Source organism: Cardiocondyla obscurior, linkage group LG07 (assembly GCF_019399895.1).
Source record: "Cardiocondyla obscurior isolate alpha-2009 linkage group LG07, Cobs3.1, whole genome shotgun sequence".
Taxonomy (NCBI): domain Eukaryota; kingdom Metazoa; phylum Arthropoda; class Insecta; order Hymenoptera; family Formicidae; genus Cardiocondyla; species Cardiocondyla obscurior.
Window position 1 is genome coordinate 7054509 of NC_091870.1, and position 27515 is coordinate 7082023.

Here is a 27515-nt window from a genome sequence, read left to right on the forward strand (position 1 = left end):
ATAGATTCGGGTTTGTATTTTCTGATGAATATTATGGCTGAAGTTTTACTGGGATTTACCGTTCAGATCTTTAGCTTGGTACTAACTTTATGTGATTTCAAGTGCTCTTTCCATGAGCTCTTCGAAAGTCGCAAGGAATTTTCCTCTCATCGCAATGTCTATATCGTCCGCGTAGTCGAAAATTTGAAATCTTGCCGTTTGGAGTCTAGCCAATAGTTTGTCCACCACGAGTTTTGGTAAAATTAACTAGAAAGTTAGTGCAGATAAAATAAAAGAGATGTAGATGTTTTCATATGCATCAGAACAAGGAAGTATACGTGAATTTTAACAAGCTTTTGTTAGGTTGGATGTGTGGCGTGCGGTTGCTCGCTTATCAGTTTTTTTTATAATCTTACAGAATTTTAGCATAAGAAAACATAGAATATATGAGTTTTACAGTTTAATAGATTTATCAATATCAAAACTTAATGAGAAAAAAAATTACTACTTTATTATATACAATTTGTGCTTTATTCTACTAATAATAATTTATAATTCTTTTTGATTAAAAAATAAATTTGTCAAATTACAACTTAATCTATCTTTGAGCAACAATTAAAAAGCTCATTTATGACTAACGCATCAATTTTTTAAAATAGGGGACTAGAACAAACCAGATTTTTTTTTTTTAATTTAGTAAAACATCTTTTGGAAAATAAAAATTAAATTATATTGAAAAATAGCGCGCGCATGGTTTGTTCTAGTATAAAAAGATAGTTTGGACAGTCGCTATGTTGATTCTATTTCCATCAGTGAATCGCTGAATTTCGGGATAATGTTTGTCCAGAATCAATCAAAGAGCTGTTATCGTGAAAGGATAGGAAAGTGGTCTATCTCAATTTACCAAATATTTATTCTTAAGCGTCATATGCCTTATTTAGATGAAAACTGTATGAAAACTCTATTTTTCGTTTATCTTCAAGATTTTTATCTATTCAACATGATAATATCCTTAATTTTATAAAACAATATTCTCATGAAAAATTGATAATTATAATCTTTATCAATTATAACATTTTTGGAGTAATGAGTTGGAATAATGAGTTTTACATTTTTGTAATAAGTTTTTCAAATAAATTTTTAATATAATATTTTTAAGTATAATGTTACAAGAAACACGTGATTATCAATCATATTTTATTAACGAAGATGTAAATCTGATTTTAACTCTCAATGAATTAAGAACTAATTATTAGGTACCTACTGCTTGATTAGCAATTTTCATTACTTAAGATCGTCGATAAGTATAATCCATCAACGATTTGTACGTATCACGGAGGGAAAGGAGCGTTATTGAATTTTGGGTGAGATCCCTCTGTACGTACAACTATTTTCAGCGAGCAATCATTGTACTCCGAAAATGTTATAATTACCTTTAAAGTTTGTCGACGTTGACTTTGTTGCGCAATCCGCATATTTCCCATGAGTTGTCGATAAATCAAAAGTTACTCGTGAAATTAGTCACAATTATAAATTCTCCACAAACATGTGTGCTACGCGGAATTGACAATGCGACTGTAGACAAGTTAACGTTGGAATAAAGATATTAACTTTGCATACGCTTTCAAATAATCATATTTAATGCGAAAGACGCTGCGTTCTTCGAATTTTGTATAATACCTGAAAACAAACGCGCTAATATCGCGCACGGTAGGAAGAAAAATTAATATTCGACTTTTTAATTGTGCATCTGAATTATGCAATTATGAAAGTAAATAAGATAGAGTACCCCTTGCGGCAATCTACGTGACTTGAGACTACGCGCGTCCGGACACTATCGCAGCACATGGTCGTAAGTGCTTCTATGCGCCATCGTTAAATTTTTTATATCTATGAGCCTGCAAGGGCTGATAAATTGTGTTATATTGCGAAATGGTCTCTTTTTTTTTTCTCTCTCTTTTTCCTCGAGGGATAAATATCGTGCTTCAAGGGACACACGGAATAAACGATTAATGCAATCCCGAGGATGGTTTTACTTAACAAGAAAATTTTGTGAGTTATTCGAATGTAAAAGAGACGCTGGGCCACTTTTCATCGGAAAAGTGTTATAAAAATGTTACACGGTTGCAAAGATAATATGCTTTGAAAGCAAAGAGTTCTTGTAAGTAGCTTTTCCTTTTTTGAGGAGAAGATAAAACTGGGATAGCCAGGATTAATTCTTATCTCGATTAATTATAAAGCGAACGTGTTTCTGTGTAATCGAACCGAAAACCTTTTATCTACACTACTTCCACTTATACATATTTATCTATTTCGTCTATATTTTTGAAATATATTTGTGTGCGCATATTTGGAAGGAAGGTTCTTTGGATTTTTCTTGATATGGTTCTTATTAAGGCGCCTCCAGCAACACAAGATACGGCTTTGTAGAATCGTGCCTCGAATACAGGCAGAAGTTCGTGCGCGGATATATGATGGCTCTTGGTTATCGATGAAAGTCGATTCTTGCAGAGTACAATCGGGTAACGAAGATAACATACGAATTACGATCATAGTTATGAGTGAGAGTTACGGCATTGTTATATTACTATGTAACCACCGCATTCCTTATTGCATTTTGCATACCAAAGAACCATATTACTAGTTCAAAGTGTTTTTGATCAATAATTAATTGCTAGATAGTTGCAAATATATTGGAGAACGTAGTGCAGAGAACAAGAAGGTTACAAAATCAAATTGTTGTAATTACTTTGCAAATAAGAACGTTAAACTTTATAAGAAATTCTTTTTACATTAATGAGAAAATACTTCGTCACATTTTATCTCTATTTATTAATTACATTTGCAATAATTAGCATTTACTATCATCAAATGTTTCTATTTTATTAAATAATACGTTTAACTAAATTGAAAAAGAAAAAAAGAAAGTTAAGTAATTATTTATGTAATTCTTTTTCTTTTGGATTATTATTCATTATTGCAAGAAAAAAAAGCAAGAAAGTGCATATTTAAATATACATATGTGCATTACATATGCACATGTAAATATTATGCATGACGTGTCCTCAGTCCGTTAAAATTTAATAACGCTTTGCATTCTTGCCAGAGGCTGCGGTCATAAATGGTAAGGCCTTTTATGATGTACATTAAGCTCGTAAAATATTAAAATCTTCACTATTAGGGAGTATAGTATATTCCGCATATAGGACGTACTGTCACCAATACGAGAAACCAAAAAAAAAAAAACAGAAAAAAAGCTGATAAGTACGTACACGTTGAAATTGTACTCATTTGTATCTGATTTAATGAATACAGATTCAACGAAGCATAAGATTGGTTGTCGAGGTGACGCTCGTGACCTAGCACTTAATTATAGCCAGACGTTGGTTACAGAAATTTTCATTACAGTGCTTGTACCACCGTGGCGGATTAAATTCGCGTCATGCTGTTCATTTCTCCGAAAATGCCATTTCGCCAAATTGCTTTTTCGTTGCAGATAACTTCGTTTTGCCAAAAATTTTTTTCCCTCCCCTCCTCCTCTCGTGCATTATATTATCGCATTGGTTATCGCTTTATACCCCACGGGGATGCGGGAACAATTGCCTTGTCAATATATATGTAAAATATGAAAAAAAAAAAAAAAAGGTATTGACATTTAGTTACCAATATTTGGATACGTGCAAATAGAGTTCTTTCTGAAATTTGATTAAACGTCGAGCCGTTGCACTCAACATTATGCCACGTCAAGTTCATCGCGGAGTAAACACAAATTGAAAGTATTCCTGCGAAACGGGCGTTAAAGCTAAGAGGAACTCGATAACCAACGCTCGTTTTAGAATGGTGGGTACTTTCGTTATCGCTCATAATCTTGATGTATGGTCGAGCATTATAGTAAAATTTCTTTTGAAGTGCAAATGCCCTTTGTGCTCCGGTTAGAATTTCTATTCAGAAGCGTCGTGTCATCCACTTTATATGTGGTTTAATGTCTCTCGCTGATGACCGGCGTCAATCTAAGAGCGTATAATGGGTACTGAGGTAGGATACTTGTGCAACTAAAGGGTTAAACTTTGGCCATTAATGTCGCTGGCGTATCACCTCTTTCTGTCAGATGTACTTACGTTGCTTTTTGTTACGTGTAAACTTTAATCATTTTTTAGCTAATGTTATTTTATTTTATTTTATTTTATTTTTTTTTTTTCCTTTCCGTTATTATCTAACTATCAGCGTCTGGTAATTTAGAAAGGTGAATTTAAACTTTATCAAGCGATTTTGCACTCTTATCTTCATAATTCTAAATGTGATGCTATAAAATATAACGTACCATGTTATTTGGTTACATGCTTTTTTAAGCTGTCTATGTACGTATAACGCTCGTGCTATTTTTGTTTAAAATAGTTGCCATTAGTGTACTCAGCAACGGCGGCACGTGTGCACACGTACGTGCGCAACAATTTTAACGAAATTAGAATCGCGGTGCATATGTACTCGTATTAAACTAATGCAGTAACACAGTAGTCTTTTTATAATAAACGCACGTGAGTTTCGAATTCAAGCGTTATATGATAGTCCAGCTGTTAGAGCGAGATCATGATGCGATGCGACTTTTAATGAGCAACAGATTTGATTATGGAATCGAGTATGGTGAGATTGAGGCCAGCGGAATCGACTTGTTTAAGATTCCGGTGGTGTGCTCCACGGATTCAGCCGTAATTAACCGTAACGCCCCATTACCGCATTTCCTCCATGCAACGTGAGCCATTCCCTTTAAATAACGCTAACGGGCGGGTGTTTTGTTCTAATATAAACCCGACGAAAACGTCTTCTCTCGAGTATAAAAGACAAATACGTTATCGCACTCTAAATAAAAGCGTTGTATTTTTTTTTAACGCGACGTAAATGTAAAATATATACATATACGCGTATATAAATAGGTATATCAGTTAACGGATATAAAAAAATAGCAATGAAGGTAGCTCGACGTTCCGTAAGTTGATATAAAAATCCGTAAAATCACTCGGAATGACTCGAAGTGCAGATAAATGGTACGTATTGCGTTATTGTGGGAGACAGGAATGGGCGTCAGGTGATGAATGTGAAATGAAATGACGTGGAGTGCAAGGAGAGAGCGCGAGTGAGAGGGAGGATAGGTGAATTACGAAATACGACATTAACGTCGCTGATGGAAATCACGATCGCGCGGTCGCGCAATTGTAAATATCATATCTATAGCGCCGGGTCCGACGCGTAATCGTTATACCGTCGCTTAGAAGAACTCTACCGGAATGCACGGGCAAACAATCGGTAGTTTTTCCGCAGTCACGTTCGATAATTCCACAGCTCGTACGTGGTAAATGGATTTCTCGGGAATTAGACAAGGGAGACGATTCGGTCGTATGTAGCCAACTGGCACTTGCTTGCACCTGCTCGGCCACTGATAAGATTATTTACAGCATGAACGAAATCGTATTACACGCATCTGTGCGCGGAAATTGGCACGAACACCGTGCCTGCCTCTTTTCAAAGCGACCAGAAACCGATTAGCATTGTCTGTAAGAACGTACCGAAATACGTTTTGGTTTAATTCTAAAGTACGTGGCTTCGAATTAAATCCCATCTTTCAGCAAGCCATATAATTGCACTCGCGGGACGCACCGGGAAACCTAAATGACCAAATAAAATACCGTTCTATAAAACCCTCGCCTCGGGATCCGTCTTCGTTAATGTTATCTGTGATTGCTCTATGTAGAATACTACGCGACAGAGTTAAATTATGCGGTTGATAGCGTACGTGTATCTTACTCGAATTCATAGTTGATTATCGAAATGCACCGCATTACTCTCGGTACGCATCGATATTGATCAAATGTCATTACATCTAAACGATGCACACCTGAGCGAAAATACATTAACAAATTGACGAACAATATGATTATATTTAAAACTTAGAAATATTTCATGACAGTTACTTCGTGTATTAAACTTATGAAAGCCAATAATGTTGTTTACGGATTCCTTTGTCGATAACGGTGCATTATTATTAAATTTCGAATTGCGTCATTATATTATATGCAGATCCATTTTGCATTTTACATAATACGTAATATAAAACGGGAAATAATAATAAAACAATTAAAATAAATAAATACTTATATTAACTTCGGTATCAATCAAATTATTATGAATTAAATTTCGGTGCTCGAATTTGTTTGTTCTCGCGCGAATATTGATGCTCACTACTTTAGCATAAGTTATGCGTATGTGTATCTATATAGAAGTTAGAACATGAAATATCTACTCAATTTGTCTTCCTAAAGGTATAATGTTTGGGTAATGGTGCAAGCTGAGATTGCAAAAGTTTTATTTTGATTTATATTTCATTGGTATCGCGAGGTATCGATATTGTAAAATAAAAATTTGCGTTTCCGGAGAAAAAAGGTTTAAGAAATGCTACGCGTAAGATAACGATTTTTACAATGAGCTAGATACAAGCAAGCATTTCTTAATATATGCGTATCATAAATAACGAAAGAAAAAAAAAAAAAAAGGGCAAAAGATTTTTCGAAAATGTCTTATTTAATTCTTTAAGAACTATCTTTATGATCTCAATCATACGTTTCTGATATCATTTATTAATAAAACGTTAATACTCGCCGAAAAAGATAATATCTAGTAGAATCGCTATTTGATTTCAATCTCATGATGTTCTCATGCCGCTGAGATATTCCCAGCAAGACGTAAATTTTGGCAATGCTTGTTTAATCGTAATTAAGGGAAGTTCGGTTTGTAGATTGTAAACCTCTGTACCGAGGCGAGTCAAAGCATTCAAAAGCGTATGGTACCGGACACAAAGTTTCGGTTTAATCCCGTCGTTTGAGAGTGAAGTCACTTGAAGCAAAGGAAGCTATGAAGCACTCGCTTCGTCGCCATTGGTTATATTGCATTGGAAAATCGGTGCGTGCAAGTGACAGTCGCGGGGCATGTACACGTGATAGCATAAAGGTAACTCGAAAGTTATTTAGGCGGTCGCTTTTATCGAAAGATTGAAACGGCTCCCATGGGAAATGAAACATTTCCCAGCAGTCTCGTAACGCGGGCTTGGAAGAAAGCCGAGAGAACGATATACGTCGCTGTTTTGTCAGGTAGCGTCGACAGTCCGGGTTTCTCACTGCCAATATAAGACCGTGTTCTAATATTGGAAATCAAATATGCCTTTAGCTGAGCGTGAACTCGCGACGCGTCGCAGATAATAGATTTATCGCGCCGGTGTAATCGCCGCGAAATCACATTGCTCTTGAAAGAAATAAATATCCTTTAATCGCTTTTTGAGAGCGTATCTTGAAATAGATTAAATCAAAATTTATTTCACCTATCTGGAAAGTGAAATTATTCAATCTAGTGAAAAACGTTCACGTCGTAAACTTTAAGCTCCTAAGCATTAGTCGAACCCATACCGCATTTAAGCAATGACGGTAATAACTTTGACCTTTCTAAAATACAATTTTCCAGCTGCTTTGTACTTTACGAGGTCTTTATACCGTTTCGACGGTGCGACCCAGTTAGTTTTTAACAGCGAATTCAAATTTTTGTAATTTAGGATGACTATTTGTTTTGTAGCAATATTAATTTTTTTTTTTTAATTGTTAATGCATTTTCCTGCAATTTTGTTAAATATAATATCTTTGATTGTGCACCGGATTGGCCCACAATGTATGCGTTTATCATGTGTATTAAGCGCCCGCATACCAATACGGGTAGAAGTTTCGTCGTGCACATGAGAAATGATAAACGAATGACGGACGACCATCGACTATTAATCGTCACGTAGGATCGTAAATTTTAAAGAACGATTATTGATACCAAGAGAAATCCCAGGCGTAATAAATGTCGTAAACGTCGTTCACGTTTTTTGTTTATCGCACGCGATAATAATTTATGATCTTCTTTTCTCGTTCAAGTAAGGCTCTTTGATTGATATACAATTTTTTAAACTTAATTAAGATAAATTAAGATGTAATCATTTTATTTGACCGCACCTACGTTTTAAACAAAAAAAAAACAAAAAAAAGAAAAATAGAAAAGAAAAAAAAAGAAATAAGTCGGCGGAAGTTCAGTCGGTGTTAAAAATTTTTGCATTATTAATTGACGTGACATTTCTTGTTCTTTCTTTATGCTTATTTTTACGACTTTATTTTTAAGATTGCACACGATTTATTTGATAGTGAACTTTCTTTGTAAGGTAATTGACGATAGTGTGAATCTTGTTATGAGAAAAGTTTTTACGTTGTCGACGTTTATTTATTCAAATCTATCTTTACGCTTTCCACATTTTTTTATTGCGTAAGATAACTACTCTCGTAAATCAGAAGATACAAGTTACACCATAAAATCAGTCGTATAAATGTAAGTACATCGTAAGAAATAAAAAGTCATGTACGTTTAATAATTTTTAATCAGGTTTAGGCTTTCCTTTTTTTCTTTTGGCTTGAACAAATCCAATTAAAATGCTTAATTGTTTTATAATAATTTTATAAAAAAGGCATTTAACCGACTCATAACTCATTTTCAAAAATTCAACGTCGTTATCTATCAATAATTTTTTTATATTTTTTTATCACAATTTAATATTCCTCTATTTATATTTCTCTTCGATATAACAGGGTCGTGTTCGATAATTAACTTTGAAATTTACAATGGAAAACATTGTTAAGTATTTTCCGCGCTTTTTTTTATTAATTATATATCGCTTTTGAATTTTCTTTTTCTCCGCGCGCAATATGCCAGTCAAGCCGATTATAACCTGTATTTTGATATAGTTTGCTTTGTTTCTTTAACAGCAGACACCGTCTGACCCAATTCTTCCATTTCCTACTGCGAAAGCGCGAATCCCCTTATTCAGCACATTATGATTGGCTGTTTCGACAAGTGGTACTCTTTCCAATTAAAGAGCCCCGTTTAACATTACAGTTACATTTTATAAGAGGATATCTTTATAAACTGCGTCGTAACCGTAACAGAGAAGAGTTAACTGTGATCTAGTCCACGATCCCTTTTCCGTTTCGTACGCTTAGTCGAGCTCTATAATTCGCGCTACGTTTTCTGTTTATACTTTATCCTCGCAGCGTGAAAAGAGTTAAGGGCCATCATGATGGCCATCAGCAAGAGTTGGCACTAGTTAAATAACATAGGCATGTAAAAGTTACGTTATGTCACGCGACAAAGTTTAAGTGCTTTCAAAATTCACTCACCGTTCTGTATGCGCAGTTATTAACAAAACGAGTTATACACGAACTGCAGGTGAAAATCTGGGAGTGATATGTTCCTCCGTTTCGAACGTTCTCCGCGACAGGAAAATTTAAAATAGTTTTACATGTCGAGCGTAAAAAAAAAAAAACAAGGAAATGTACGAGCAAAAAAAAATGTCAATAATTTGTATTACGTGTAATTGGATTAAAAAAGCTGATCGACTGCTCTTTCCGCGCATTTCTTCTCGTCGCGAGGTACCTGTTATTCAGTTTACTGCCCATAATCGATCAGTAGCTTCGCCATATCTCTTGTTTCGTCATTTTCCGTTTTTCCTGTTACGGTCCACTGCACCGAAAGTGCTAAAAACTGACAAGCAGATACATGACTTCCATTTCTAAAAATCCCCTTTGGAAATAGAAAGCATTATTTCAACAATTAAAAAAAAAACATATATATATATATATTTTTTTTATTAGAAATTACGTGCGTAATATTTTTTTAACTATTAAAAGTAATAAAATGAGAGATTTATTTATTTATCCGTATGTTGTACAAATAGAAAAAAAATAAATCCAGAATTTGAGAGTTCTCATATATCTTATTAAGCATTAAAGCTCTACGAATTTCGTTCGGCGCTAATATTAAAAAAAAAAAAAAAATGTTAAAGGTACTTTAGAGCAAATGCACATCTATAAATTGCACGAATTAACACTGATCGATTTTGGCAATCTACATGCACGAACGATTAAAGGTTTTATATTTTTTGTCCCTTTTTTCATCAAATAAAATTCGTTTAGATCGCTTGCTACTTTACCGAGGGGGAAGGGGGGAGGGGGAGAGGGTTACCGGGCATTGAACTATTCAACGATCAAATCAATTACGTAAATGGATGTAAAATTGATACAGCCAACATTAATTCCGGCGCAATCCGTCGCTGTGCCGTCATTTTACCGGAATATCCCGTTAGGATGGCTACTTCGTAACGTGATTCGCGCACGCAATTTCGCGCGCTTTTTCAGCCCCTTTCTCCAATGTTGGCGTTTCCGTCAGTTCCACATATTTTTATGCAGCTGACAATACACCGCTCTTTTTTTGGGTCACCCTTTTTCTTTGTAGGAGAACGCCTGATTGATGTGGCAAATACTGTCGTAACGTTTCTGTGCGTAACCATAAATCAATGTCGTTTGTCAATATAAACGTGATTCCGTGTTTTCGAATAAGGCATCAAGAAACAAAAAATTGTGTTACTACAGAGCAAATCGTTTTTTTTTTCTTTTTCTTTTTTTACCGTCTTTAATCTTTGTAAGGTTGTAGTAGCATTTTCAATAGCGGGTGATGTATTTCTTATCAGGAGTTTCTGTCTTGAGTTAGTTGTTCGGTTTCATTCAAGCTGTATAAGCTCTCCGCTGCGAAGACGGCAATAGGGAATATCTGAGCGTTGATAAGTTTTAATTTTGTTGTCCTCGTGATAGAGGTGTCTCTCTTTATCTTTCTATACCTTTGTCGATTTAACGGAGCAAGTGCAGGATATACATGCGATAAATAAAATTAAAAAGAAATCTAACATATGGTTACATTTCTGGTTCTGTGCTGGACAGTTCTGCCAGACAGCCACGAAATAAACTACGAATTGGCTAGCTAATTATTAAGTAACGATGGGAATCAATTTCCACATAAATGTTTTTCTTTCAAGCATTTCGTAATAATGCTGAAAGTTTAGAGTTACGAAATGGTAGATGTCTACTTGTTAATTCTTCAACGATAAAAGTTGGAAGAAAAATAGTTAATAAAAAAAAAGAAAATACAAAAATAGCGATAAAAAAAATTTGTTGAAAAACTTTGTGTAAGAGGCTATGCATCTTTGAGAGGCTATGACGGCGGGTATAACAATACAGACGCCGGTTTCACGTAAATGCATTTCAAACCATCACACCGAATTGAATTTTCTTGTCGGAGAGCTAAGTGAATATCTGATTGTACAGGAAAAATATTCTCTTTCACAAAGCGGATAAAGTCGTGAAGAACTAAACAGTTATCTGTAGAGACTGAAAATGTAATAAAAGTTTTTGATATGCATTATACTTTGAGAAGTTATCTAAAGCAGCTGTAAACTGTGTTTAAACTTGAGCAACAAAAATAGGGAATCGCATCGATCCACCGGCGTGTTCATTACATTCGCACGATTCTATTATAGATATATGTGCAGTCGTTCGTTCAACTAGAAATTATCGGCAAATTCGGGTGATTAATCGACAGAAACACAACCTTGAGACCAATAATTCGTTATTCTCAGAGGTGCCAAAGAAAAAGAATAAAAGAAACGGGTTAAATCGTCGTTTTTGTCAAGTAATAATAGACTTACATTTGTATTTGAGACGGCGCCAAAGTTCTACAGCCAAATTACTATAGTTTCCGGATTCTACTTGTTTTTTTTCTCTTTTTTTTTTTTTGATACAGAAACGAGTAAGTAATCGCGAGCTTTTGCCACAACCAAAGTGAAGAATCATTAAGGCACTAGAGGCAAAAATCATATTCAAGCCGAGCTTACGACGGCCGAAAAACTTTTATGTCATTTATCAATGTATATCAGTCATTTAACGTGTAAAATTATTATTCCGCTTTCTTAACTGTCTTCAAGAATAGCGTGCAAGTCAGAAAATGATTGATATTGTAAAAGTTTCTTTCGTTTTTTTTTAAATACTTTTGGAATTTACTTTATTTGATTATTTATCCACATTATTTAAAATTAAAATTATATACAATATAATATTTTTTTTTCCTTTTATCTTATTATTTTATCTAAATACGCTAGATGCATTAAAAGAAAGGTTTAAAAAATTAACTTTTTTTTTCAACCGATAATTTTTATTGGAAAACTTTTTTTTTTCCTATAAAATGTCAGCGTGATGAAATTTGCTGATAAAAATTGAATAATGAAAGAGTTTGAATGATGATTTATTTTTACTAGTAATTAGTTTCCTTTTCGTACCTTCGTTTAAATTAGTCTTGATAACGTTAGGATGCGTAAAGTGGAAAAAAAAAATTTAATATAAATATATTTGAAAAGAGAAAGATAGAGATAGGGAAGCGGGAAGTAAAAGAGGGAAATATTATCAGCGGGGAAAAAAACTTTTTTCGCTTCATCGCTAGCTGTATAAAAGTTAAAAGTTGTCACGTCTGTTCTCATCCACTGGGAATCTGCTAAACAAACTTACGGTAATATCGCAAAACATACCAAGTGGAAAATATAGCAACGGAGAGATGCACGATGAAATGTCCGCGATAAAGAACTTAGCGAGAAAAAGATTTTTGCGTCTTCCGAGAAGAACGCGCGACGAAGATCGTAACGACGCCCGAGGTCGGCGCAGTAAAAGTGGGTTGGTGTGAGTACCGCGGCAGATATCTTATTCTAGTTACTCATTTCTCCTTTGTGTAAAAATGAATTTTATAATTGAGAAAACCAGATTTGTTAAACGTTTAAGTTTTTTGTGCGCGAGCACGTGTTTTCTTACAACCGTGCGAGCGTTTATTTCTTTTATTAACACAGTTGTACCTGCGTAGCAATTAGAATAAATTAATTGAGCACGTAATATAATTATGAACTTGAATAACGCGTTATAAAGTACCTAAATGAATAGGCAGGCGCGCCTTAATTAATATTAATGTTTGTGCGACTTTTGAGTAATTATTAATATACATCTGACGTACTGCGAAAGATAACGTTACAGAATCTGATATAAGTACAAGTCGTTAAAAATGTATCATTGATTTAATCAAGCTTACAATACAGCTCGGAGGCTCTATCAATCTCTCTTCCACCAAGCGCGTCTTGAACGCCTAATCTCTTATCTCGTATTTTTTTATTTCTTCTTTTATATTTCTTTTTTTTTATTTCATTTTTTTTTCTCTCTTTGCGCATCCTTCTTTGCTATTCTCCAGAACGTTAATGCATCGTTTTCAATTTACTTGAGATCTCTTTACGAGTGAAAGTGAGTAAGATTAATTTGCGCGTAAAAGAAGCAGCTTTATTCAATGGGTACATTACGGCTTTTTGGATCACGCCGGCGAACAAATACGTTATATCTCACATGCTATGTATGCATGCGGTTTTGGAACATGAGCTCAGTCATAAATTTTCTTGTTTGGCGGAAGGAAGTAACAGCGATGCTACGTCGTATATAAACTGCATCCGAGTACGATTATGATAAATTTTTGACGCCACTGTTATTAGAGTGTGTCGCGTCGCATATTTGCATTAATGTAAAACGGCAAGAATCTTTTACTCTTAACAAATTTTTAAAACGTCGAATAATTTTGCGGGGATAAATGCATCAGTCTTTTAGCACTTGTAAATAATGTCTTTAGAAGTGCAAATATTTTATTTCGGTGTGTGTGTTACTCAGCACTCCTTGAACAGACAAGTCTAATATTATATTTCACGTGTCGCACGTGAAACGTTTTTCGCGACATAAAAGCCCAGATTGTACAAAGGAAGTTAAAAGCATATTTCTGCGATCTCGTTAGCTGGTGCACGTATTTGGCTTTATGAATGGTATTTTTCGCGTACAAATGATTAATTGAGGGCGAGAGCTCGCGGCTCAAGCATTATTTTTCCATAATTTCGTGAACAATTAGTAGAGTTTCTCAGCCTGAATTTTTGCGCGTATTTCTGAGATCGTATAAATCATGACCTACTTTTCAATCCAGCCCTGTTCGTTTTTACATCTGTTTATTTTTTTTTTATCCACGTGGAATTGTACTTTGTCAGAAACAAGCGTATAGAATACTATTAATAAAACATTACTTTATTTTTTTTTGTACCGTAAAAATAAAAAGAGTTTTAAGAATTTTTATTAAAAAAAAAAAAACAAACAATTAAAACAGAAGTGCATTATGCGTAATTACTTATTTATTTTATTTATTTATTCACTTTTTTTTCAACAAAAATGCATATTATCTAACACAAAGAAAATGGACGTGCAATACATATGAGAGTAGTCGTATACGACTAATAACCGTTAAATAGAATAGCCGCAGTCTTTCGTGTAACTACCTCATACGATAAAGACTACTTATGTATCCACCTATTGCTGAAAGATTAGAAGCAGTCACCGGGAAAGCTTTCCTAATTCTAATGTTCCATTTTGCGACCACGATTCGCTTACTAAGGACCAGTCCACCACTCCATTAACTCACTGCTCTCTCACAGTTAAGCTATAATACATATTAATCCCGTGGATCGTTGTTCAGATTCTATTTTAAACATGTACGAGTAATTATCTTCACGTAAATGAAAGTACCAAAAGTCATTCTAATTACGATTAAATGGGTAATCGTAAACTAATATTAATTTATCGCAGCAACGTCTTAAATTATTTTATCGTATTTCTTTAATTTTTTTCATTACAAATTAAAATTACTATTAGTGGAACTCGGATAAAATTGGATGTACGGATCAATCAGCTTCTGAATTAAACAATCGTCTTATTTATATTAATGCTAAATTTTGTAGAAGCAACTTTTTATCTCTTACAAGAAATTATGAGATTACTTGTTTTTAGCAGACTTTTTATTAAATTATAAATTAAATAATTTTAAAGAAAATATCTTATCTTTATTGGCTTACCTTCTTACAGTTTATTGCTCTTCCGTAATTACCCCTTTTGATTTACGACACTTGATATCAAACATAATAAACTTAAATAAGTTCGATATCGAGTTGTTTAAAGATGAATGTAAAATATTTTTTACGCGTGTTTCTCGTTATTTATTGTTACGTTATGGCTGTATTAGATTATTTATTGTTATAAATGTTGCAAATTACAAAATCATAAGAATATAATGCTTCGAAAATTTATAGCGACATATATTTAAAGGGAACTGTTTTACGGCGGAATTAGAGTCGTTTATCATTTCTGTCATCGTTTGCCGATTCAAATTGTTGAAGTCGATCGTGCCAAGTCCGCGAATAAGAATAAAATCGAGAACGCTGCGCGGCTCTTCGATATGATAGACTTCTAATTTATGCAAGTCGCATTAGTCGCCGAAAGGTAGCACGAGTTATGACGATGGGACAACTGACCCTAATCTACTAAAATTACTGTTGAGTAATGACTTGTCCCGTTGTATGAATTATATGCAATACATTTAAGTGTTATCACGAATGAAGGGTTAACGCTTGAAAAATTTGAAGATTATCTTTAATGAATTATTTATGTGATTTTTTCCTCCCCAAGGAGATGCGCAAAGATAAAAAGTTTACGTGCGTTTAAAAAAAATCGCGATTGCGTTATTTATTATAATTTTTATTTTAATGTAAAACTACGGGATTTAGTAGAATATAATTCGCGTGAGATTGAATGCGATAAAAACTGAAAAAAAAAATGTTCAACGAATACGTGATCGGCCTTCTGTATATGTGAGGTCTGTCAAAAATGATTCACTGTTAACTGCATAAGTTTTGGAAAGAACTTTTATTCGGCGCGATCTTTTTGGTGAAAAGCTTTCAATTAATATCACAAAAAAAACGGAATTTTTTTTTTTTTTTACAAAAATATTGAAAGTCTCAAAATTATTGGCAATACAAAACAATACTAAATTTTTTTGGACACATCGTCGATATTTGAAAGAATATAAAACTGATAATACATACGTTGCATACAGATTTTTTAGTACATTCAGCATATGTATATGCACACATGTAACTTTTTTATTATTGGCTTTTGAATTGGATTCTTTTTTCGTTTACTCATATTTTTTAACGACGTATATTAAGTATTAATTTGACAGTATTTGTAGTACAATTTGCATGTATAAACTTCTTTACGTCATGTTTTGCAAGTGTATACATAGAAAACCTTATATGAACTTGTAAAGTTTGATATTAATATGTAATTTCCAAAATTTCTAATAAGTTGCTTTTATATACAATTTGCTGAAAACTTTGTGAAATTTAAGGGAAGCTTCTCTGGTTTTATGAAGCTGTGAAATATTTTATATTTTCTTATGATGAAATATTACAGCGGCAGATTTCCTTCAGTTCTTGAACATTCAATTTAAAATATTCTAACACAATGCTTCGTGCTATTCGTACCTTCAAAGAACCTTTACAGATTAATTTTCTGAAACGCTTGAGCTCAATTTATTTGTTAAATTTTCTGTTATTTCAAGATATTTTGCAAATAAGTAGACGCAGATAATACTATTGTTGTAAAATAACTTTTTTTTTGTGTGTTAAATTTATAGTTGTGAAATATTAACGACCTGGGTGTGGTGAAAATCCTATAATTCGTTAAAACTTTTGTTGTCGGAAATAATTTTGCGCATTCAACTGCTGTAAATTTATAGGCAATAAACCGTAGTACTTCAATGGTAGTTACATAGGTATTACACAATAGCGTAAATTTATGAAAATGTTTTAGTTTATTCCACTAAAAGTGTAAATAATTCTTATGTAATTTTTTAAAAAATTATTTAATTTATTTATTAAATTTAATGGATAATTGATGAGGAAATATGGAATAAAACATATCTAATTTAAACATCAATTTAGTATAATTACTCATTTGTACGACTAACATTATTGCAAAAATTGTTACTGAAATATTTTACTTTATTTAAAGAAATTTGTAGATAAATATACATTTTTTTTTTTTTAGAAAATTTTTATAAAAATAAACCTTTACATTAATTTAAATACATGTCTACATTAATATATTTTATTTTATGTTACAGTTACCGGCAGAATCTTATAAGTTCGCTGGAGCTCATGCAGAATGGTGAGTCGCATCATTTTTTTTTCATTGCATGTAATTGGGATATGTTAAAAAATAGCGCGCGTGTAGCACGCGCATAGTTTCTTTTAGTACTATATAAAAAACGTTTTACGGGTATGAAAAAACTTTCAATTTCGTCTAACGATATCGATAAAACTGCATCATTTGTCATGCAAAATTTGGTTTATACATATAATAATAATTCAAAGTTTAACCGAATAATTACTTGCCAATACGTATGCGTAATAAATCTTTTATTCGTGCGAGCAATATCGCAATCTACGACGTAAAAATTCCAACGACGCTATCACGGTTTTATACTTTGTCACATTTTAATTACGTCTTACGATTTTAATATATTATTACGAATTTTATGCCGTATACTTTTACGTGCGTTCGATAGATTTAAAACAACTTGAGAATTTGATGGCTGCGCGTAACTCTTACGACAAACGTTGGTGGCTATTTCGTGCATTTATTTGTGTGAATCTTCCGAGCGTTCGCAAAAGTTCCAATTTATAAGCGAAAAATATATAGCGCGATCGGATTGTACGGTAGTATCCGACGGATTTATCGGGGGGCGTAAACTTCCGAACCGAATCAGCTCGAATGAATTGATTAAACTAAACGTTAAGACCGTCTAAAGTAAAATCACGCTGACGGGTGGCGTGACGCAGTTTTAAATCTTAGATCGCTCGCGGGCACGTTAAATGAAAAATACATGACTGTTCCCGAAAACTGCTGCCGTCCACCAAATGTGATTATAGCGAGCTTTAAAGCGCGGCAGATATTTTTCATGAAAAATTTCGCGTGGCTGCTGGGGTGATTTTGCGGGGACGGCTATCTTTTGTTCCCAGACAAACGAATTGAATATGCACTTTATGTTGGGTCTTACTCGCGTGATGGATGTCGCGAACTATGAGAGTAATTCTCAAGTTCTTCTAAGAGGCACGGGGCTTGACTGAGAAAAATATAAGATCTTTCCGAAGGAAAACGTAGCACGAATGACGGGGCTGTTGAATAATATTAGTTGTGTCGCAAAAGGAAAACGTTTAATGTTGTCTCTGAGGTATCGTTAGTTTTAATGGAACATATGTACATTATCTTCTCGAACGAGCATTAATTATGCGAACTTTAGCGGTGTGGTGGCACGTTTGCGAGCTTCTAAACGACGTTGATATTTACGGGATAGGCTTTCTCGCGCAGTTCGCTTATCAAAGACGAATTATGCTGCTCTAACTGCGCACATAATAAAAGATGCTCGTCTCTTTAATGACTCGAAAAATGCAATTAACGCCGAAACAGGCTACATCTCCGTCGACGGTGACGGTTATCGTCCGGGCCGTAGAATGAAAAATCAAAAGGCAATATCTCGTAGACGATAAAAAGTTATTCGAGCAGCTTCCCTTTAATATCACGGATCACGGTTTGTTGAATTCTCGCTCGGAAGCTTTGCGCGATTCGCTCTTTCTGCGCATATAATTTCGCCAGCTTCTCCTCGATTCCATCCTAAACCCTTTCCGCTGGTGCATCGTCGACAGATGCGATGCAGACTAGGCCACCTTTTGCCACGCAATTACCTTGGAAATGCGACATTCAAAGAGCTAGGTTTCCTTCCTGTCTACAGCTGAATCTCTTCAGAACAGTTAACTTCCCTTTCAATACACGAAGCCTGAATTGAACCGATACAAGAATGGTTAATTAATTGTCTATGTCGGAGTGTAGCAATTATGCAACGTCAATGCAATGTCACATCTCCGTAATGGCGTTTCTCGCAGTCGATAATTTTTTCACCGAGATGGAAATGCCTTCTCTTTCAATGCGACTTCGGTATTGCGTGACAAGTGTCAGCTACAGTTGTAAGATTTTGCAATTTTTCGAAATATCCCACATCGAGAGATCTTGCATTATCGATAAACTCTTTTATGCGCGCTCTATCACATCAAGAATGTTAAGCGAATATTCTGCCTGTGGAAAATGTCACGGTATCAAATACAAATTTTTCATGAGGTACGACACAATATATTCTGCCGCGTTAGAAAATATTTGTCTCGCAATTTAATTCACGGATCTCGATCTCGTTACTTAGAATTTTCAGTAATATTTTATGCACCTCTGCATTTCGCGCATTTAAATTGCCAATTTAATTATCCAAATTAATCAATCAAATTAATTAATTACAAACCTCTGGTGGCATCGTTGGAGTTTAGGTTTGAATTTCTCGTCGCTGTCGATGCGCAAAGGAATGACGGAACAATTTTGACGCGGTTACTCGGGGAATCGTGATTCGTTGCGATTGTATTACAAACGGAAACAGTTGCGGAATACTGTTGTAACGAAACGAAACGATTGTGTCATTCGGAATCGGCCGGTTACTATGTGACTCCTGACATAGACAAATTAAATTCGACCACGATAGCGTTCACAGGGTACAGGAAACTGGTTCCGCTATCGAGCACAAGATTGAGTGTGTCGTGAACGACAAATCGATGGCACGTTTGCTTTGGCTCAGTTGGACTGAGTGCTGGGGCTTGTATCATGCGGATATAAATTTTTATGACGGATATGCGGACAAAGCTACGCGAGACGGAAATGCATCAGCACATTGTGCGAATCTTTATTTTGCGTAAGAACGAATTAAATTGATTTAAAAAAAACAACTTATAACAAATGAGTATCGATACGTCATATTACGAATTATATATTTAATATAAAAAAATTTGTTCAGCGTTTAATATTATCGAAGTACTTTTTGGGAGGGCTATATTTTCTTAGAGAAACAGAATCCGAAATTGTCTTCATGCAAACTTCATCCTTGTTAGGAAAATATATACTTTACATGTACTGAAGCCGCGGAACAAAATCCACTTGACTGACACTTGAGCTTTCAATAAGTTTATAAATCTGTAATCCCGATTTGTCAGCGCAATCCTTCTTAAAGTCACCTCACGCTGACTTACTCGTGCACTCTTATCGATCGTTTTGCAAAGAGAGAGAGAGAGAGAGAGAGGAAAAAAGAAAGTGTAGCTTTTACGAAAGATTAATAACGAGTATATAAAGATGAATAAAATATAGAGTGAAATATGTGTTGCATATGTAAATATCGCGATGTTATTTAACTTCTTGATATATCTATCAAATCAAAAGCATTTACATTGAATGTTGCTTAAGAACTTTGAATTGAGTAATTTATCACAGATTTGCATGTAAGAGGATTTGATAGAACGAATCCTGACGCATATACATATATTGTAATCTTATACTTTTCTTATCGTCTTTATCGCTAACATTCGAGATATACCTTGACGATATATTTACTAGATAACATTTTTATCTGATACGCGATTTATACATAATAGTATGTTGGGTAAACACGATTTCCACGTTACTATAACGACGAGGTATACTATCATGTTCTCTGTCGAATTTCCTTTTTGAAACGCGATCACGATAAGCACCGGAGAAAACATCAAACGCAATCATTTCTTATAATATTTATATTAATAAATAATTTTTAATATATACATTTATATATATATATTTTTTTTTTAGTAAATAAAAATTACTACCGTGCCTCTTGAAAATTTTTTTATTACCAGATTGAACGCGTGATAATTATATTAATTAAAATTAGTTAAAGATACAAGTTAAGTCTTTTTATCGTAACACTAAATATCTTCAAACAATAAGGTTCGCGCGATATTTCCTTTACTTAGTATTCCGCATATGCAAAATCGAGTTATTGACATTTCATACTAGAACGAGCAAGATGTAATGCGAATTCGATATCGCTGTGCTCATCGTCTTACTTTTCGAAACTTGTAGTCGAGCACTAAAAGATGTCAAACTTAACCTTATGGTTATATACTATATATAACGGAAAAAGAAAAAAAAAAATGGGTAAGATCTTTGGTTGAAGTTGATATTATTTTTGGTTACTGAAAGTTATGATGTAACGCTGATGTTCGCTGAAATGAAAGGCTCGCTAAAGTGCAAAGTACCTTTTATTAAGATCGAAGTTTTTTTTTTCTAGGACCCTCTGCTTGTAGGTCAATAACCGTGGGTATATATCGGCAAACTTTTTGCTTATTGATGTACTAAATTTCTTTTTTTTTTTTCTTTTTTTTTTGTTACACTTGGGAAAAATCGATCACTATCAGTTTGTTACTACGTAAACGATGCGGTTGTTTATTTGCAATTGTTGGCGTTTCCGATACAAGCTGAGTAGAAAGGAAGTCTGATTTGCTCTCTAGGTTCTTCGTTAGCAAGTTTCGTTCCAATTTCTCACAAAACTTAAATTGGCACATGGTCAAGTATAACAAAAGATTCCTTTTAAACTGCGCAATATTATAGCGTGATAAAATAATGAATATAATAATGTACATACGTGGCACGAGAGAAGGTTTACGCGTAACGAGATATTCCCTCGAACTGCTGTATTTAACGAATCGAAATATTACAAACAGAAAAGTGTACGTAAAGATTTCATTTTTCTCGATATTTTTCTTCTATCTTCATATTTCAAACACAAATATTATCTGCACTATACAACATGAGATGTTTATCAACCATAGTCAATAGATAAGATTTCTCATGATAATGTCGACGTGTTCACATAAAATCGGGGCTCTCTATCGTATCGTTCAATTTTTAAAGCTCTTAATATTAAGTCTATTAAAAGACTAAAGTGAAGAGAGTTTCCTTTTTTTTTTTTTTTTTTTTTTTTAATATTGAACAATATGATATCGTGAGGTCTCTCTCTTTTATTTTATTTTTTTTCTTTGAACGAATCTTCTCTTTTTCGTAACTCTTAGAAAATTCATCGACGCGTCTACGTTCGTGCACGGTACGTGATCCACAACGGTATTCTCTTTGCGCCGCGTTGTTCCATCCGACTGATTCGCCACCGGCGTCAACATGGGACGTCTATATATTCTTTCTTTTTTCCTCTCTTTTTACACCAGATGGAGTCCATCAGTCTGGAAGCGCGGGAGCGAATACATTATTATTTCACGAAAGATATTACGAAACGCCAATATTTTATCTCGCGTTTCTCTGAAGCCGCGAACTCACCTGTAAAACGCCGCACGTGTTGCTGTTGTAAGAACTATCTCTCGCGGGATTCATTTGTATCCTTAGGAGACCACAAGACATACAGCTCTCCTCGGAAAGATAGAATATACCCACTTCACACGGGTTAGCGTAATATAATTATATCGCATAAATAATACTATATTATAGTTTAATTTTTAGAAAATTAATATTTAATATTTAGAAAATTTTTTTAATATTTGCTAAAGACTTGGATTCTCTTGAATTGTATTTTGGATTAAAACTGTTTTCTTTCACGCGACGAATATATTTTAGTACTAAATTTTTTTTTTAATTATTTGCTATTTTGTGCGTCACTTGCATTTAGCTTTGAAAGCATTCCATTAGCTATGTAACAATATATGGTAAAAAGTCACGCGTTACTACTGGATTACTTAAAAAAGTGAAAAAGCCAATCTTTTTTCTTTCAAAGAAGGAACAGGTGTGAAGATTTCCTTACGAGAAAAAGCTACTATTTTATTCCAAAACGAAATCTAAATGAGAAAGCCAGAGATGAAAAGGAATAAGATAAATATATGCCCAATATACTCTTCGCATGTAGAGCTTCTATCGTGGTTTTCTAGTTATTGGTATCTTTTACTGTTCCTCAATTGTCTTCGACATTATTTTAATTGCAGTTCATATTTCTAACAATTTATTCGAACTGTTCGATAAATAAAAATATGACGTTTATTGATATTAATTTAGTTACGAAGAAAGAAATTCTATAAATATTTTATTACATCGTGATTTGCAATCCACGAATGTAAGTAAAAAATTATTTTGAAATAAAACAACGGTAATAACTCGCTATTAAATTTTCAAATAGTCTCATCCTCGGTCAAAAAAAAAAAGGAAAATAAAATTAAACTTTTTTTCGTGATTACTTTGTAAAACGGAAGATGGCAAGAACTCGCTTGATTGCATTTACGTAACAAAGGCAAGTTTTGTCGGCGCCGTAAGAAAAAAGAATGAAAACGAACGGCATCGATAAGGAAAATTAAAAGTCGAAAGAACTTAGGTGGTTGTCGACTGGTTTAGTTCGTTTCGATCGATATGACACGAATGAAAAAGTTTAATAGCTGTGGGTGGAATAGGTGAATTGCCCTCCCTCTTCAACGAGAAATGACTTCGTATCGTACGTCAGTGTCAAGTTGTATGAAAAAAATTTTACTGTTTAAATTGACTCGCATTCAATGACGCACTGCCCGCCGGAAAAGAAATAGCCTGCTATTCGGGTCTTTTATTCGCAGGAAAAAAAATATCCAGTTGAAGTTTGAGGTCCGCACGACTTTCCTATTTCGCACGTATTGAAACAGTCATAAGTTAGAAGAAATAAAATTCCTACATTATTTTCACGCATACAATAACGATGATAAAATATTTTTTTTTTTACACACATTAGTTGACATGTATAAATATTTAAATTTATATAAAGTAATGAGTTTTCATAAAGCAGAGAGAATAAAAAAAAAAAATTCTCGTACATGTATTATTATTTCATCGTTTTATAACAATCTTTTAATTTCTCGCTTAATTAAGATCAGTCATTTAATATCTCGTCTATTAATAATGTAAAAATTATTGATATTCTTGAGAAATGAGAAATCTCGCTGTTTCTTTTTTTTTATATTTCTCGTACATCCGCTTGCCTCGAGTGCCGATGTAACCTCAAGTGAATCCTTGTTTATGATATCAGATATATACAATGGGACGCCAGATATCACCGCGAGCGTATATTCATGCCTTGGAGGCAACTGCAAAGTCCGGGGGTGTATCTTTGTCGAAGTATCGCCGCAGGGAACTGATGTAAATTAAGCGGGTGTCACCTTCCGATTGAATATTTAACTAACGTAACTAATTACTTCGAAGCAAATGCAAACATTGTCCATAGGGAAGCCGTTGGATACAATTTGTATAATTGAGATTTGGATTACAGATGTAAAATACAAGTTTAGCACGCTGCCGAGCTGATTAAGCATTATATTTTGAGTAGAAATTTTTTTTTCTGTTATTACGTATGTAATCAAAAAAAAGAGAAAGAAAAAATTATATGAAAAACAAGTTACGAGATATATCACGTAAAACATCGAGGGCAAATATTGATGTAAAAAAGCAGCGCGCTTTACAATTGATAATAACTCTTTATGTAACGTAACAAATATGAAACCGTACACGCATCGGGTTCTTTTAAACAAACGTTCGTAGCGCTGCGAAATTCGTGCTGCGTGAAATCTGTAGACCATACATTCAGAATAATTACGAAAAGCTGAGCAGGCTTTCTCATCTCGTTTCCTAACGTCGTAATAATATAACACTTGTACCGCGGCTCGTACGGTAGGTTAATTAATGAATCACTATCTGTATTCTCCGCGAATGTCATCTGCAGATGCAATGGCGTACAGTAAGTGACAATTTAATATCTTTAGTGCGGGATCTCGACACGAGGGAGAACCTCGTAACTGTATTTCATGAAAATGATCGATGGCGTAGCATCGTTACCGCATAAAGCGGTTGTATTTCGTCCTTCCTTGTAGGCTCCGGGGCATGTATTGCTGTTTCGTTAATGCGTAACGTTGTCCTTTGTACATGCATCAATATCTATCGTAGTTTATGTCGATACATAGGTACGACACGCTATCCTTTGTCCGCCGGCGGGGGTAACGTTGCTCTTCGAGTGAGATGATGGAATATTGAAATTTATCGAACAGACACGACGCGGATTTATTAGAAAGTAAATCCTCCAACTAATTCGTTAAACGATCGATAATCCGTAGCAGAGACGTTAATTTGGTCAGATTTTACTCGAGCTATTTGCTTTTTATTTCCCTATCGCGAATAGTTCAATATTTCCGCTCGTTTCGGGGTAGATAAATTTATCGGCGATTTGAACGATGAGAGAGCCGGTGAAATTGTGCGCTACTCTGAATTATTTCGCAGCCATTATTGTCGAAATAGCGGGAGGATTTTAATCTCGGTAAAAGTAATCGCCACGAGAAGTAATCGAAGGTAACAAAACGTTAATTAAATGCAGATAGCGTCAAAGGCTGCGTCAAAAAGAATTCGAGCATACGAATCGACGTATATCTGAAGATTTTTTTATTCGAGCGTTTCATCGTTTTCATCATACATAAAAGTATGTTATAAAAATTTATGCAGGTTCTTTTCACGTACCGTTTATATAATATCTGAGAAATTTAATTTAGTGTTAATTACAGATTGCTTCGGACAGTCTTCTCGCGCTTATGCGTTGATATTTTCTGCTTAATTTTTCGTACCTAATTAAGAAAAATCACTTTCTGTATTCAAAAGAGGAATAAACCGTGTAGGTAATGGTAGGAGAAACAAGTGTTCACTGCTCGCTTCTTTTTCTTTTACGTTTTGTTTTCTCCATTTTTATACACAGAGCTAGCGAGAATTTGAGACGAATTATTATCACGTATTTCACTTAACTTCTTATCGCGATTCTCGTTAATTTTTTTCACATGCCTGGCGGAATCGTTAGGAAGAGATTTTAAAAGCACAGTCGCGAACATGATTCTAATAATCTACGTGATATTGTACGATCGTTTTAAAACGCGATTCAAATTAATGAGAGATAGTTTAAAATGTAATAATGAATTGAAGACAATCGTACATTTTTTATAAATCTCATTACTTGGTCTTCGGGCATATTAAAAAAAAATTGCCTTTTTTAATACGTAACAGGAAGATTAAAAAAACAGTTGTTTATTAAATTAATATTTAGCTTGCGAAGTGTATAACTAACATGTTAGTTTAAAATAACGAAAGATCTTTATTAACGTACAAGATACGCTGTCTCGGACACGAAGGATCAATAATAGGCGTTACTGCTTACGAGTATTATTTATGGTGTATTGTTCTAACACACACGCCGTCAAAGTTTCGGCTATAGTACAGAAGGCGGAGTTACGAATTTTCTATGGCGCTCATGTAAGATGATTTATCGTGGGCTTGAATAACTGATTATATTTATGCTATTCATCCACCAACTAAACCTTCATTCATCTATTTAAAAACATTATTTTTATTTTATAAACTGCAAAAATAGATATATGGAGCTTTGTGATAATAATAAATTTTTATGCGTAAAATGTTAAATGTTTATGTCGAGTAATAGATAATGGCGAGCTCTATATGTATATCTAATATATTTTTTTTTTTTTCTTATATCATTCTCATGCATAGAATTTTTAATGTATTAACATAATCGTAAAAAATCGTAAAATTCCACTGTCTCTCTTTCTCTCTCTCTCTCGTTTATGAAGTGTAGACGCAGCAATATATAGTATATTATTCATTACATATATACATATGTGTGTGTAGTGGAAACGCCTGTTGCGCGACTTATAATCTCGCTAACACTTTAAGACAAGAGGCGCCATTTCACTTATGAAAGTGTTAGACTCGCAACGGGGCATACCGAGATATGTCGCTGGAAAAATAGATTTTTTTTTCTCCGCGATGACATAGATTTTTCTGTACTTAAGCGTAGTTTCTTTTTTCATACATTTATACACAACAATATAATTTATAAAGTACATAATTAAAAAAAAAAAAATAAAAAAAGAAAGAATTAAATTAATCTGAGATACTAAAGCAAGTCTCGGAATGTGGGTTTTGAAATTGTTAGAATATTACTTTAATTCTACTAGTAAAAAAAATTGTTTACTATTTGCAAATAATTTTGCCTTGTTCTAATTAGAATATTTTACCTTCCTGCAATATTTAACGCAATCGATCTTGTTTACTTGTTTATATCAGATCCATATTGCGCACTGGAAATAATATAAAATTAAATTAATAGTTTATTGAATCACAGTTTTTTTTTTTTTCCACATCTGGCTTCAGCGTACTAGAAATTATTTATTAAATCGTCTATTTGGAGCTTACATTTATAGGTACGACATTAATGCAAGTGATACAAAACGGCTATCGCGTTTACGTCATATGTATCGTCGATCTGAGTTTTCATGGGAATCGTAAAGTATTGATTCATGGGAATTTTACGAGTTATTTTTCGCTACATCGATTTTATTTTCCAAGTGCGCATGAATAACGCGATACGTGAACAAGGTTTAGTGTAAGAACAAGCAAAGACAATAGGTTCACAGATTATTATTAAGTTACAAATAATAAATTAAATTAATTATATTTATTATTAATATTATGAAATTAAAATTTATTTTCAACTTTCTTTACGGTAAAATATTTTTATTACGTTACTCCGTTTCGCTTCTATTAGTCGTCACGTTCTTATGCAAATTATGCACAGCAGTTATATGCAGGGAACAATCGTTATTATAATTTTTAAGGAAATTAGCCCACTAGCTTATGCTGCTAGGTGTTATTATCAAAATTATTTCATGCCTAAATATATGTATCCGTATACAACTGCAAACAAAA

General features: G+C 33.8%; 1 protein-coding gene and 1 long non-coding RNA gene across 2 annotated transcripts in view; one reads left to right on the forward strand and one right to left on the reverse strand.

Annotated features, from left to right (window-relative positions):
* Glurb (metabotropic glutamate receptor B) overlaps window positions 1–27515 on the reverse strand; it is a 104948-nt gene that overhangs the window by 69277 nt on the left and 8156 nt on the right. The window lies entirely within an intron of this gene.
* LOC139104127 (uncharacterized) overlaps window positions 1–27515 on the forward strand; it is a 133066-nt gene that overhangs the window by 32575 nt on the left and 72976 nt on the right. Inside the window, exon 3 of the long non-coding RNA XR_011545993.1 lies at window positions 16957–17000. This is a non-coding gene — a long non-coding RNA (uncharacterized lncRNA). The remainder of the gene's footprint in view (window positions 1–16956; window positions 17001–27515) is intronic.